This window comes from Heptranchias perlo, chromosome 20 (assembly GCF_035084215.1).
Source record: "Heptranchias perlo isolate sHepPer1 chromosome 20, sHepPer1.hap1, whole genome shotgun sequence".
NCBI lineage: Eukaryota > Metazoa > Chordata > Chondrichthyes > Hexanchiformes > Hexanchidae > Heptranchias > Heptranchias perlo.
The window spans coordinates 13,262,877-13,276,813 of record NC_090344.1 but is presented as its reverse complement, the minus strand read 5'-3'; the positions used below and the strand labels follow the sequence as shown (position 1 = coordinate 13,276,813).

Genomic DNA, 13,937 nt, shown 5'->3' with positions numbered 1-13,937 from the left:
ATTACAAAGTAAAAAGCCAATGCAATCTCTCAATCTCTCCGTCACATTCTCGGTGAGTGGACGTAAACCAGGAGAAGAAGCGATAACAAAGAACTGAGCAGTTTAGTTTGTTTCATTTTCCTTCAGGCAAGTACAGATGAAGAGAATGATCGCTGTTTCCTGCCAAACAAGTAACTGGAATGAGCAGTGTATCTGGTTCCCACGGTACCATCCACGTGTATATCTGATATTTACACAGATACCTTCCTTCCTTACTAATTGTAGGAAACTTCTGGTACGGTTCGATCACACTTCAGAAGGACAGAAACACGTAAAATATAGCCACCGCCTGGTGACATCTTCTAGATGAGAGAAGTTTTAGGTTTGTGGAACCATAGAATCATAGAATTTTACAGCACGGCAGGAGGCCATTCGGCACGTCGTGCCTGTGCCGGCTCTTCGAAAGTTCAGTCCAATTTAGTCCCACTTTACCCCGATAGCTCTGCAATTTAGTCCTCTTCACATAAATGTTCAATTCCCGTTTGAAAGATCATGTGCAATCTGCTTCCACCACCCTATCAGGTTGTGCGTTCCATCTCTTAAGAACCCTCTGTGTGGAAAGAAATTCTCCTCAATTCCCCTCTGGTTCTTTTGACAACTATTTTCAATCTAAGACCTCTGGTTACCGACCCGCTTGCCAGAGGAAACAGGCTCGTCCTCCTTGCTCTATCAAAACCCCTCATGATATTGAATGCCTCTATTAGGTCTCCACTTAACCTTCTCTGCTCTAAGAAGAACAATCACAGCTTCTCCGATCTCTCCACATAACTGAAGTCCCTCATCCCTGGTATCTTCCTGGTAAACTGCCTTTGTACCGTCTCCAAAGCATTTTCATCCTTCCTCAATGGTGGTGCCCAGAATTGAACAACGTACTCCAGCTGAGGCCTAACGAGTAATTGGTAAAGGTTTAGCCTTGACTTTCTTTGTTGGACTATAACCGGATGTTGTGCATCTCCTTACATTTGTCCACCCCAGTCCATCATCGGCATCTCCACATCGTGGCCACTATCGACACCACAAACTGCCGGCTAAAAGTGGAGAGAATCTCCAAGAAGATCACGCATATCGACACAGACATCAAGTTTCTACAGAGCTGAAAGAAAGCAGACAAGATCCCGAAAGGACAAGAGATCACGAACCCACTCAAGTCGATATACAACACAGACTACGCTGAGAGACTCTGCCTTCGTACCTCTCGCACACTCCGCAACCATCTCATACACCAGCTCTCCAACAGACGCCGCAACCTCGAAACCAAGATAGAGTCCATACTGTCAACCTGTACTCAGGACACAGCAGACCAGCTACGAGACACCGCCAAACAGACGAGGCAACAGAACTACGCTTCCTGCATGCAAACCAAGAGCAGGATGCTTGAGAAACTCGGCATCACCACCAGCATCGACCAAGCTTCCCCTGGTACCACGGTTGCAACCACATGGAAGTCTGTCGTCAATTTGTCCGACCACACCCTTCAACCAGACGAAATCGAAGTTCTCAGCCGAGGGCTCAATTTCTGCCCCACGACCAAAATGGACCCCACTAGTCTCGCGCCGGACACAGAGGAATTCATCAGGAGAATGAGGCTCCGGGAATACTTCCACAAACCCCAAGATTTCAGCAGCGAACCCAATGAGACAATCAACGATCCGGAACAGCAGACAGAGCGATCCGCGGTACAGCAACCGAAGAGGAAAGAGTCTCACTGGACTCCTCCAGAGGGTCGCTGCCCTCAGCTTGACATGTATGCTCAAGCTGTCAGGAAATGCGTCAATGACAGATTCATCAGCCGCACTCAGAAGACAGTCCAGAATGTAACCCGAGCACAACGCAAATCCATCAACGCTCTCAAGACCAACCGCAACATCGTCATCAAACCAGCGGACAAAGGAGAAACCATTGTCATAGAGAACAGAACGGACTATTGCAAAGAAGCATACCGACAACTGGACAACCAGGAACACTACAGACGGTTACCCGCAGATCCAACCAAAGAACACACACACCAGCTCAACAAACTGATCAAGACCTTCGATCCAGACCTTCAAAGCATCCTACGCGCTCTCATCGCACGTTCTCCCCGCTTGGGAGACTTCCACTGCCTCCCAAAGATACACAAAGCCAACACACCCGGACGTCATATCGTATCAGGCAACGGAACCCTGTGTGAGAACCTCTCTGGATACATCGAGGGCATCCTGAAACCCATCGTACAGGGAACCCCCAGCTTCTGTCGCGAAACTACAGACTTCCGACAAAAACTCAGTACCCACGGACCAGTTGAACCAGGAACACTTCTCACCACGATGGACGTCTCGGCACTCTACACCAGTATCCCCCACGATGACGGCATCGCTGCGACAGCATCAATACTCAACACCAACAGCAGCCAATCTCCAGACGCCATCCTACAACTCATCCGCTTCATCCTGGATCACAATGTCTTCACCTTCGATAACCAGTTCTTTACCCCAACACACGGAACAGCCATGGGGACCAAATTCGCACCCCAATACGCCAACATTTTCATGCACAAGTTCAAGCAGGACTTCTTCACTGCACAAGACCTCCAACCAACACTATACACCAGATACATCGACGACATTTTCTTTATATGGACCCACGGCGAAGAATCACGAAAGAGACTACACAATAATATTAACAAGTTCCATCCCACCATCAAGCACACCATGGACTACTCCTCAGAATCAGTTTCTTTCTTGGACACACGAATCTCCATCAAAGACGGGCACCTCAGCACCTCACTCTACCGCAAGCCCACGGACAACCTCACGATGCTCCACTTTTCCAGCTTCCACCCTAACCACGTCAAAGAGGCCATCCCCTATGGACAGGCCCTGCGAATACACAGGGTCTGCTCAGACGAGGAGGAACGCGATGGACACCTACAGACGCTGAAAGACGCCCTAGTAAGAACGGGATATGACGCTCGACTCATCGATCGACAGTTCCGACGGGCCACAGCAAAAAATCGCATAGACCTCCTCAGGAGACTAACACGGGACGCAACCAACAGAGTACCCTTTGTCGTCCAGTACTTCCCCGGAGCGGAGAAACTACGCCATGTTCTCCGCAGCCTTCAACATGTCATCAATGAGGACAAACACCTCGCTATGGCCATCCCCACACCTCCACTACTCGCCTTTAAACAGCCACCCAACCTCAAACAGACCATCGTTCGCAGCAAACTACCTAGCTTTCAAGAGAACAGCGTCCACGACGCCACACAACCCTGCCACGGTAACCTCTGCAAGACATGCCAGATCATCGACACAGATACCACCATCACACGAGAGGACACCACCCACCAGGTGCATGGTTCATACTCCTGTGACTCGGCCAACGTTGTCTACCTCATACGTTGCAGGAAAGGATGCCCCAGAGCATGGTACATTGGCGAGAACATGCAGACACTGCGACAACGGATGAACGGACACCGCGCAACAATCGCCAAACAGGAGGGTTCTCTCCCAGTCGGGGAACACTTCAGCAGTCATGGACATTCATCCACCGACCTTCGGGTAAGCGTACTCCAAGGCGGCCTTCGAGACACACGACAACGCAAAATCGTCGAGCAGAAATTGATAGCCAAGTTCCGCACCCACGAGGACGGCCTCAACCGGGATCTTGGGTTCATGTCACGCTACACGTTACCCCACCAGCGAACAAATGTTATCTGTTTTTAATATAATGGGTCATTTGCTGGCTCTCTCTGCCTTCCGGAGGTTTCTGCCTCTCTCTGTGTTTTTTTTTCTCTGTTTTTTTTCCCTGTTTGTTTTTTTGTTGAATGTGTATTCGGGGGTTCTGCAGGTGACACCTCTCTGTCTGAACACGGTGATTGCCTTGGCAACGGGCAGTTGCAGGGGCAGTCTGTAAACACCATGTATTGTTCTATATGTATAAATGCGTAGGCTTCAAGGAGCTCTTGAAACATTTGCCTGAGGAAGGAGGAAATCTCCGAAAGCTTGTGAATTTAAAATAAAATTGCTGGACTATAACTTGGTGTTGTAAAATTGTTTACAATCGGTTAATAACTGCAGTTCTAAACAGCACTGCATCCATCAGTTTTTCGATTTTGATGTTCCCCAGCTCCCGGATTGAGTGAAGCCACGACAGCAACAACATTCAGGCCGCCTGTCCGGCCCCGCTCTCTCCAATCACACGTTGCTGGCGGAAAGAAGCGAATGCCGCCGAAGAAAGCGCATTTCTGTCCATCCCTGGGAAACAGGATACCACCGAAGCTTTGACAGCACATCGCAGGCCTCGTCTGTCCCGCAGTTGTTGCTCCGCTGCAAAGGCAGAACTTGCCAGCTGTTTCAAAATTTACAGCCTGAACCAGACTTTGAACCTTCAGATCATTATCGGTTTTTAAAGTCCGATGTTCTTCCGATTGAGCTACCCGGACTCGCGATTAGAAAAGTTTCCATTATGCAGATTCCTGTGCTCGGAATTATCCCTCGTTGACGTTGAACCATGATGAGGATCCCTTTTTGAAAATTCTCAGTGACGTGTTGAGGGGATTCCTTGTTTCTGTTGAACATGATGTAAGAAACGTGGAGAGCGAACTCGTGAGTTTACAATTCTGTTTGTTTGTGCCAAATGTCTTGTCAATCGTTAGCACCAATTAAAATAACACTTTACCCAGTGGCTCAAAAGCTAAACTTGTCCCACACGGGAGCTGGAATAAACCTCTCGACCTTTCAGCGTATTAACATCTGTAAACTGAATAGTTTCACCCGTTACACAGTGACACCAGGCAGCAGATTTCCCTTCCAAATTTTCCTCACACGAAACTTCCAATCGACGAATATCCACTCAACGAAAAGAAGATTTGTGTGTTTGGTTCTTTAGATTTAAGGACTTCGTGTCGGCCGCTTTGCCATATCAGCTGTCGCTGATCGGCCCCTCTTCCCTTATAAACAAGTAAACTCGCACCTGCTATTGCAAGACGGTCGGCCAGAGGAACTCAAGTACCCACAAGTGCCTACATGGGAACACTGAGAAGTAGATGCCTTATGGAACATGCCAGTTGCACCTTGAACTCCGGTCAAAATGCTCGGATTGGAAGGTTTGTCTATCCAAGGTGCGACTCGAATTCATAACCTGGGTATTTCTAGAACCCTCTAATTACCGCAGGCTGACCGATTGCACCACAACCTTATACACCCAGAAACGCTGCTCACTGTGATATCTAATTTGATGCTAGCGACAAACGTGGCGATACGGCTTCCTATACCTTCACCTACGTTATTTATACATATAGTCAAAAGCTCATGCCCCAGCACTGATCACATCCTGCCAATTTGAGTACATACCTTATTATTCTGGCTCTCTGTCTCCCACCTTCTAACCAACTCCGAACCCATTTCATTAGGTTGCCTTAAATTCTACGCACTCTCATTGTTGTTCACAGCTTCTTATGTGGTACCTTATCGAATGCATCTGGAAGTGAATATTATATAACACCCAAGGAAACTCCATTATCTACCACGTCAGTTACACCTTCAAAAAGTTCAACTAGTTTTGTTAGACTTGACTTACCCTTTACAAATCCATGCTGGCTCTCGCTGATGACTTCATATTTATCCAAGTGTTCAGTCATTATTTCCCTAATAACAGATACTGGTAACTCCCCCACAACAGACTTCAGACTAATGGGTCTTTAATTTCTAACTTTATCTCTCCTACCCATCCTAAATAATGGAGTGAGAGTGACAATGTTTCAATCAAAGGAACAATTCCTGAATCAAGAGGCTTTTGAACGATCATGACTAAAACATGTACCATTTCCTCGCCTATTCCTCTTAGTCCCCTGGGATGGTAACCATCAGGTCCTGGAGATTTGTCTATCTTTCGTCTCATTATTTTCTCCATTACCATTATTTTACTTATACGAATCCCCTTGATTTATTTTCAGTTTTCCTCGTGTCTCTGGTATGTTAGCCCCATCCATTTCTGTGAAGACCGATGAAAAGTAAATATTTAGCAACTCTGGCATTTCCTGATTTTCAATTACAATATCACCTCCATCTGTCTTTAAGGGGCCCACGTTACTCTTAGTCACCCTTCTTTCTCTTAATATACGTGTAAAAACCTTGATTGTTGTCAATATTTTCCCTCACAAGTTTATCTCTTTTTCCCTTTTTGGACCTCTTACGATTTTTTAGTTTCGGCACCATAATAAACAACACTTCGCTGTAAAGTTTGGGTCAACGGTTGTCCAATGTCAGAGCGAGAATTGTCTGAACCCCTAATTTATTTAATGTAACAAACACAAGCACACATAATCATCCGTGTATCAACGCACTGAGGGATACACAAAGTTGAACAGAGAGAAATGCAAGCGAAATTGGGATGCACAGGTTAACGGACAAGCGAAATAGACAAAGATAAAACGGTCTGAACCCCAAACAGACAGTAACGTGTCACTGATAGATATTAGTGAGAGGAGGTGGGCGATCAATGGTATCAAGTGGCGCTGTGGCTTAGTTGGTTAAAGCATCTGTCTTGTAAATAGAAGATCCTGGGTTCAACTCCCAGCAGTGCCTTTCGTAATTCATTGTTTTCACCTAATTTGTGGAATTAAACGACAAAATAAGAGTGTGGAATTTGCATTTGTTCAAGTTTCAGGAGGAAACGGATATCAGAATGACTGATCAAAAACGCCCTTTCATTGGACAGACAGACCTCTCATAGAATGTGTCTGTAACACGTTAATTTATTTGTTTTTGGGCTCGTTGGAGTTGTGGTATAATTCACGATTTGAGGTTTAAACCCGGAAGTTGTCCTAATTTTGACCGAGACTTGTGATCTTGACCAGCGGTGCAAACTTTTGCAAACAGAAAATAGAAAGTACCCAAATCATTCCGCCTGAATCCCCAGGCCCGGATGAAATATATCCCAGGTTGTTAATAGAAGCAAGAAAGGAAATAACGGATGCTCTGACCATCATTTTCCAATCATCTCTGGTTACAGGTGTGATGCCGGAGGATTGGAGGACTGCTAAAGATGTACCGTTGTTTAAAAAGGGAGAAAGGGATAGATCGAGTAATAACTGGCCAGTCAGAATAACCTCGGTCAGGCTGAAGGTATTCCATTAAATCTACACTGTACTTCCTCCACAGCCAATACTGGGAGGAGGGGACTCTTGACTGACAAGCCTCAGCTACATCAGGAGGGGGAAACTGACCCTCGGTCTCTCTTATTCCTGGGATGTGCTACTTTTGAACAAAAAGGTGAGTGTCTCTATACCTTTAAACTCGCTGTCTCACTTCACATGTATTGAAAGTGTATCGTAGGACGGTGTGTGAGTGTCTCTGTACCTTTAAACTCTTTGTCTCTCTGCACAGGTATTGAAAGTGTATCGTAGGACGGTGTGTGAGTGTCTCTATACCTTGAAACTCGCTGTCTCACGACACATGTATTGAAAGTGTATCGTAGGACGGTGTGTGAGTGTCTCTATACCTTGAAACTCGCTGTCTCACTGCACAGGTATTGAAAGTGTATCGTAGGACGGTGTGTGAATGTCTCTATACCTTGAAACTCGCTGTCTCACTGCACAGGTATTGAAAGTGTATTGTAGGACGGTGTGAGTGTCTTTGTACCTTGAAATTCTCTGTTTCACTGCACAGCATTGACAGTGTATTGTAGGATGTTATGAATGGGACGAGGGTCAGTGGGGCGAAGTGCAGCCGATTGGGAGCAGCGCCCGTTTGCCGGGTGAGTATTGCACGTTTGTCTTTCTCTCTCCCGTCTTTCTTTCTTTCTTTCTTTCTTTCTTTCTTTCATCGCCTTCTATCCCATCCTTTCTTTCACTCTCTTTTCATTCCTCTTAATTCGTTCTTTTGCTTTCTGCCTCCAACACCTTTGTCTGTATCCTGTCTTTGTTCTCTCATGTGTCTCTGCTGAAAGATCCAAAATTCAGACCCGCCGCTTCTTCCAGATTTTTTTCCTTCCACAATCATGGTCCATTTCATTTAGACTTTACTGCGGCCTTACCGACTCTAACATTCACTTTCACATTCTTATGTCTTTAAGTTTGCTCCACATCGACCGCTGTTACTCGGGGACACATGTCCCGTTCGCACCAATGTTCATTTTTGCCTTGAAACATTCCCACCTGCGAGACTGCTCCAGAGACAAGAACGAATAAAGCAGGGCTGGCAATCGGAAGGACAGAGGCATACTTCTCGTGAAATTTCCATGGGGTATTTTGTGACACGGGGGATGTTAACTGAAGAACTGGGTTTTGTTTCCATGGTCGTTGGCGCTTTTCCCCGAGCAGTTGATGTGCGGGAGAGACGGGCGGCGCGACATCGCTGCGAATGACGGCTGAAATGTGCACTTTTGGCAATCTGGGCGTTGCAGTCAGGTCGGAAATGTTCCACTTAATTTTAACAGGTCTGTGGAAATGTCCGATTGAAAAGGAATGAGGAGAAATGCAAAGAGCGGCAGTGGTGAAAAAGTGTCGATTACAGGAGGTTGGCAGTGAGCGAAAGATCCTTTGAATGTCCGGCGTGGAAGGGATTTTGTTTGGAAACGACAGACTTTAAAGCGCGTTGGGAAAGTGAAGTGCGAGCTGCGTCCTTGGGTCAAATTGGGTGTTTTCAGGAAAACAGCCATTCTGAAATCATAAAAATGAAACCAGAAAATGCTGAACACACTCAGCAGGTCAGGCAGAACCTGTGGAGAAAGAGCCAGAGGTAACGTTTCAGCTCCATGACATCTTTCAGCCGCAACGAATCGATTGCCATGTGGGACAGTGGCTTCGTTTTCGAAAATGTTAGATTTGATCTCTGAATTACAAGGTTTCGAATTCCACCGCTGTAAGAATTTGCTGGCGCTGTTCAGTTTGTTCTCTTCACCAAAAATCCTTCTTTTCTAAGAAGTGCCTTTCCGCATTGCTGGCGAACATCTGTTTGCTCAAATCAGCAAAGTCAAATTAGCACCAAAACTGTTTCTTGCACGGAGGTGTTGGGACTGTCAGGTGTGATCTAGGTGAATTATCAATCAAAGTGCACAATGGCCCCCTGGTAAATCAAGTATCTCTTATGGTCAGCATAAGATAAAAAATATGTACAATAATTATGTATTTCTTCTTTCCCTCACTCGAGGATTCATTATCAGGGAATGGACATGAGCAGGTCGATTGACGTCACGCTCCGGTCGTTTAGCATCGCCTCCTACAAATAGAATAGAATCATAGAAATGTTACAGCACGGAAAGAGGCCATTCGGCACATTGAGTCCTTGCCGGCTCTCTGCAAGAGCAATTCAGCAAGACCCACTCCCCCACCCTTTCCCTGTAGTCCTGTATTTTTTTCCTTTCAAATACTTATCCAGTTCCCTTTTGAAGGCCATGATTGAATCTGCCTCCAAGACCCCCTCGGGCGGTGCATTCCACATCATAACCACTCGCTGTGTAAAAAAAGTTTTTCCTTCAACTTTGGTTCTTTTGCCAAAGACCTGAGATCTATGTGCTCTGGTCCTTGACCCTTCCGCCAACGGGATCAGTTTCTCTCTGTCTACTCTCTTCGTGATTTTGAATACTTCTATCAAATCTCCTCGCAACCGTCTCTGTTCGAAGGAGAACAACCTCAGCTTCTCCAGTCTATCCATGGAACTAAAGACCCTCATCCCTGGAATCTTTCCAGTAAATCTCTTCTGTGGGAGATTCCCATTACCATGGCATTACCATCGCCGAATCCCCCCGAGTAACATCCTGAGGATCACCATTGACCAGAAACTTAACTGGGCCAGCCACATAAATACTGTGGCTGTAAGAGCAGGTCAGAGGCTGGATGTTCTGCGGTGAGTGACTCACCTCGTGACTCTCCAAAGCTGTTCTACGATCTGCAAGGCGCAAGTCAGGAGTGTGATGTAATACTCATGTGATGGTCATCCACCTGAAACGTTAACTCTGTTTCTATATCTAAAGATTCTGCCTGACCTGCTGAGGATATCCACATTCACTGTTTTTGTTTCAGATTGGCAACATAACCAGTATTTTCATTTTGAATAAAAGGGATTTCGCAGCTTTCCTCATGTGACGAGGTGGCCGAGAGGTTAAGGCGATGGACTGCTAATCCATTGTGTTCTGCACGCGTGGGTTCGAATCTCACCCTCGTCGTTATTGTGTTTAAGTCTTCTTTCCCTCATTCAGCAGGTCTGGTTAAAGTCCCATCCTTCTCGAAACGGCGGGCAGAGGTTTTTGCAAAAGTTCCTTCCACGAACGTGTTGAAGTGAGAATGGCCGCGAAGTATCAAAGAGAAAAGCGGAGTCATTGTAAAAGGAGCAAATCTTATCGTCAACGTCAGAAAAACTTATGTACCATAATGATGATTTATGTCCGGATCATTCCGTGTCTGTGTCACCCGATTTTCTTGATACCTTTTTCCTTCTGAACTGAAATGACGATCCTCTCTCGAGAAGAAGGTTCACCGCCTGCTTCGGGCATCTGGTAGGAAAAATAACAAAAACTGATGAGACCAAGTTCATTCTGATGAGCTTCCATTCCAATCTCCGCACTCTATCCCCCATTCAGTCCCACCCCGCCTGTACATTATAATCTGCGATATTCATAAGGGAATAGAAAAGCCGAATTTCACGTTTAAAATTCTCCTCAACTCCCCTCTAGTTCTTTTGCCAATTATTTTAAATCAATGACCTCTGGTTACTGACCCACTTGCCAGAGGAAGCAATTCCGACCTACTTGATCTTTCAAAACCACTCATTACTTTGAATACATCCATTAGATTCACTCCTTAACCTTCTCTGCTGTAAGTGGAATAATTCCAGCTTCTCCAATCTCTCAACATAACTGAAGTTCCTCAACCCTGGTATTATCCAGGTCAACCTGCTCTGAATCCTCTTCAATGCCTTTTCATTCTAAAGTGTGGTGCCCAGAACCGTACAATATATTCCAGCTGAGCCGAACCAATGATTTGTAATGGTTTAGTATGACTTCCTTGTTTCTATATTCAATGTCCTATTTACAAAGCGAAGTACCCCATTCGCTTGCTTAACCGCCTTATCAACTTGCCCTGTTTTGTGAATATGCACCCCAGGTCCCTCTGCTCTTGCAACCAGCCATAAATTGTTCTTCTTCCAAAAGTGCATCACTTCAAACTGATCTGCGTTAAATCTGTCACGTGACTTCCCGTTTCACTTGTCTGTCTGTGTCCTCCTGAAATCTGCTACTATCTTCCTCACTATTTGCTACGTTGCCAAGTTTTGTATCATCCGCAAACTTCGAAATCGTACTCCCTATTCCCACATCCAAGTCATTTATAAAAACAAGAAAAGCAATAGTCCTAATACCGACCCCCGGGGGATCACACTGCATATTTCTCTCCAGTCAGAAAAACATCCGTTCACCACTACTCTCTGCCTCCTTCCCTTTAGCCAATTATGTGCCCAGGTTATCACCTGCCCTTTAATCCCACGTTTCCGAATAAGTCTGTTATGTGTTAACTTCTAAAATGTGTCCTGAGACTAGCTGTAGCCCCGTAATTTTATTCTTAAGCAATGAGAATACAGATATTAAGACGAGTGATAGATCGGGTTCATTTCCTTTATCGGGAGGTGACGGGACCCGAGGAGAGGAATTTCCATCTGGGTTTATATTTTCCGAAAGCGGAGACGAAAAATAGCAAAGCTCATCCCGTCGAAATAAAGCAACTGGACTGAAGATCCGACAGCCTTGTCCCATCCCAGGTTTCCAGACCTGGCCGTTCAAGGAAGCCTGATAAGTCCATCAGGGGAAATAGAGAGAAAGAAGAAACACAGACAGAGATAGAGAGATGCATGCAAAGAAAAATATTATAAATCTCCAAATTCTGTGATTGAGCAGAATTTAAAGTACAGGTTAAAATAAATTCAGTCTCATGTCGTGAAATCTTTTAGTTGAACAATGGGCTGGATTATCCTTTATGCTCTGAGGGAGTAAACACTGCCTGGTAAATACAGCTCTTATTTATTTGAGCATTTCACAGTGGCGGTGTGCGGTGGTTTCAAGCCCCCATTGAATTACACGGCTATGTTTGACCCACTCCTTACGTAACCCACAGGAACTGCACGGCAGTGGAGCAGACTGCGTAGGGTTATCACGGGAACTCTGCCAGACTGCATCTTCTGGACATGTACCCAACGCTACACGTGCAGCCTGCAGTTGTGTGTGCATTAGTATTTCAGTGTTAGTATCTTCGCCTGCCGGTGGGAAATCAGGGATTTGGTTCCAGTCCAATTCAGCATCCTTTACCTTTTGTATTCTGTACCCGTGAGACCGCCTGAGTTGGGATAAATTAATTTGCCGGCTTCAGTCAGTACAACTTCTGGAAAACTTGTCTTCATTTCGTCTCAGTGTGTTGCGTGGACAAACCCTCTGCATTCTGTCCTCTGGCGCTCAAACATGCTCTGCTGGAGATAAGTCAAAACCGCTGAAAAGCTGTGAGAAGCCAATTGGTGATTTTTGACCAAAAATGGGGACACAATGGGGCTGATCCGGCACTTGAACCAGTGAAACTCCCTGAGCGAGAATCAGACCCAAAGACCAACTGGCAACAGAGCCGTGCAGCCACTGTAAAATTTCGCTGCCTTGAAGCCGATCCACCATCCTTTCAGAACGCTCTGTCCCTCCAATCTCGCTTTCTTGTACGATGTACGATGGAGAGCAACATCAGGTTCTACACGAATTATTTCACATCGACAATATTAGCCTCTCTTTATCAAATTTGTTTTGATTGTACGACTTGTATTTTCAAGTAACACTTTACAGAATGAATTGCTCCGAAACGACATTGTCATCTGTCTCGGCATCGTCATAGTTTACACTCCACCATAAGTACACTTTACTCAAATTGCTGCTTCCATTCACTATGAGGGCGAAGAGACATAAATGTGGGTACATTAGCTCCGAATTTATCAGCTGGGTTCCACCTTTACTTGTCCAACCGCCTCAATCTTTTTATTCTTTACCCTTCTCTGCTGGTTTTGCAGTTGAGATCAGAATTACATCGGGGACAACACAGAGAGACAAGAGTCAGAGACAGGGGGAGATAGAGAGATGCACGAAAATAAAATAAAGAGTATAAATGTCAGGTCTTGTAAACTAGCAGAATTTAAGTTACAGATTGGGAGAGATTCCTTCTCGGGTCTTGAAATCTTTCAAGAGAAGTTTGGGCACTCAATCAAAAGCACCGGCCACGCTGAAATATCTGTCATGCTGAGCGAGAAATAAATGCGGTCAACTAACTCCAATTTTTCTATTTCAGCATTGAAGAGATCTTTAAACAGTGACGCTGCGAGCAGAATTCCAATCGAGGGAGAAAAACACCATTGGAATTTTGAGACCAACGCTTCAATCACTCGGCCATCCCAACAGCAAACGGCATGTTCGTTCAGAGATCATTTCAAATGGAAACAAGCAAGGCCTCCTTTATGAGCATTGGTGGTTCAGGGGTAGAATTCTCGCCTGCCACGCGGGAGACCCGGGTTCGATTCCCGGCCAATGCAGCAACTTTTTGCATTCCGGACCATGCGGAACTGAGGAACAGGAGTGGGTCATTTGGTGCACCTCGAGCCTGTTCCACAATTCAATGAGATCATGGCTGATCTGTGACGTAACTCCATATATGGGCCTTCGCCGCTAATCTCTTAATACCTTTGGTGAACAAAATAATTTCAATCTCAGCTTTAAAATCAACAATTGAGCTCGCATCAACTGCCGTTTGCGAAAAAGATTTTCAAACTTCCACCTCCTTTTGCTGATAGAAGTATTTCCTAACTTCAATCCTGAAAGTCCTGACTCCAATGTTTCGGCCGTGTCCCCCCATCCTGGACTCCCCACCAGCGGAAATGGTTTCTCACCATCAACCCCAT

The 13,937-nt window shown here is 45.6% G+C and overlaps 3 non-coding genes across 3 annotated transcripts; all 3 read left to right on the top strand.

Annotated features, from left to right (window-relative positions):
- The first annotated feature begins 6,534 nt into the window (after positions 1–6,534).
- trnat-ugu (transfer RNA threonine (anticodon UGU)) lies at positions 6,535–6,608 on the top strand. Its single transcript has one exon. It is a non-coding gene; the product is annotated as a tRNA-Thr (tRNA).
- A 3,498-nt stretch (positions 6,609–10,106) lies between these two features.
- On the top strand, positions 10,107–10,188 carry trnas-gcu (transfer RNA serine (anticodon GCU)). The gene has a single exon. It is a non-coding gene; the product is annotated as a tRNA-Ser (tRNA).
- Positions 10,189–13,500: 3,312 nt separating this feature from the next.
- On the top strand, positions 13,501–13,571 carry trnag-gcc (transfer RNA glycine (anticodon GCC)). Its single transcript has one exon. It is a non-coding gene; the product is annotated as a tRNA-Gly (tRNA).
- Positions 13,572–13,937: the final 366 nt, after the last annotated feature.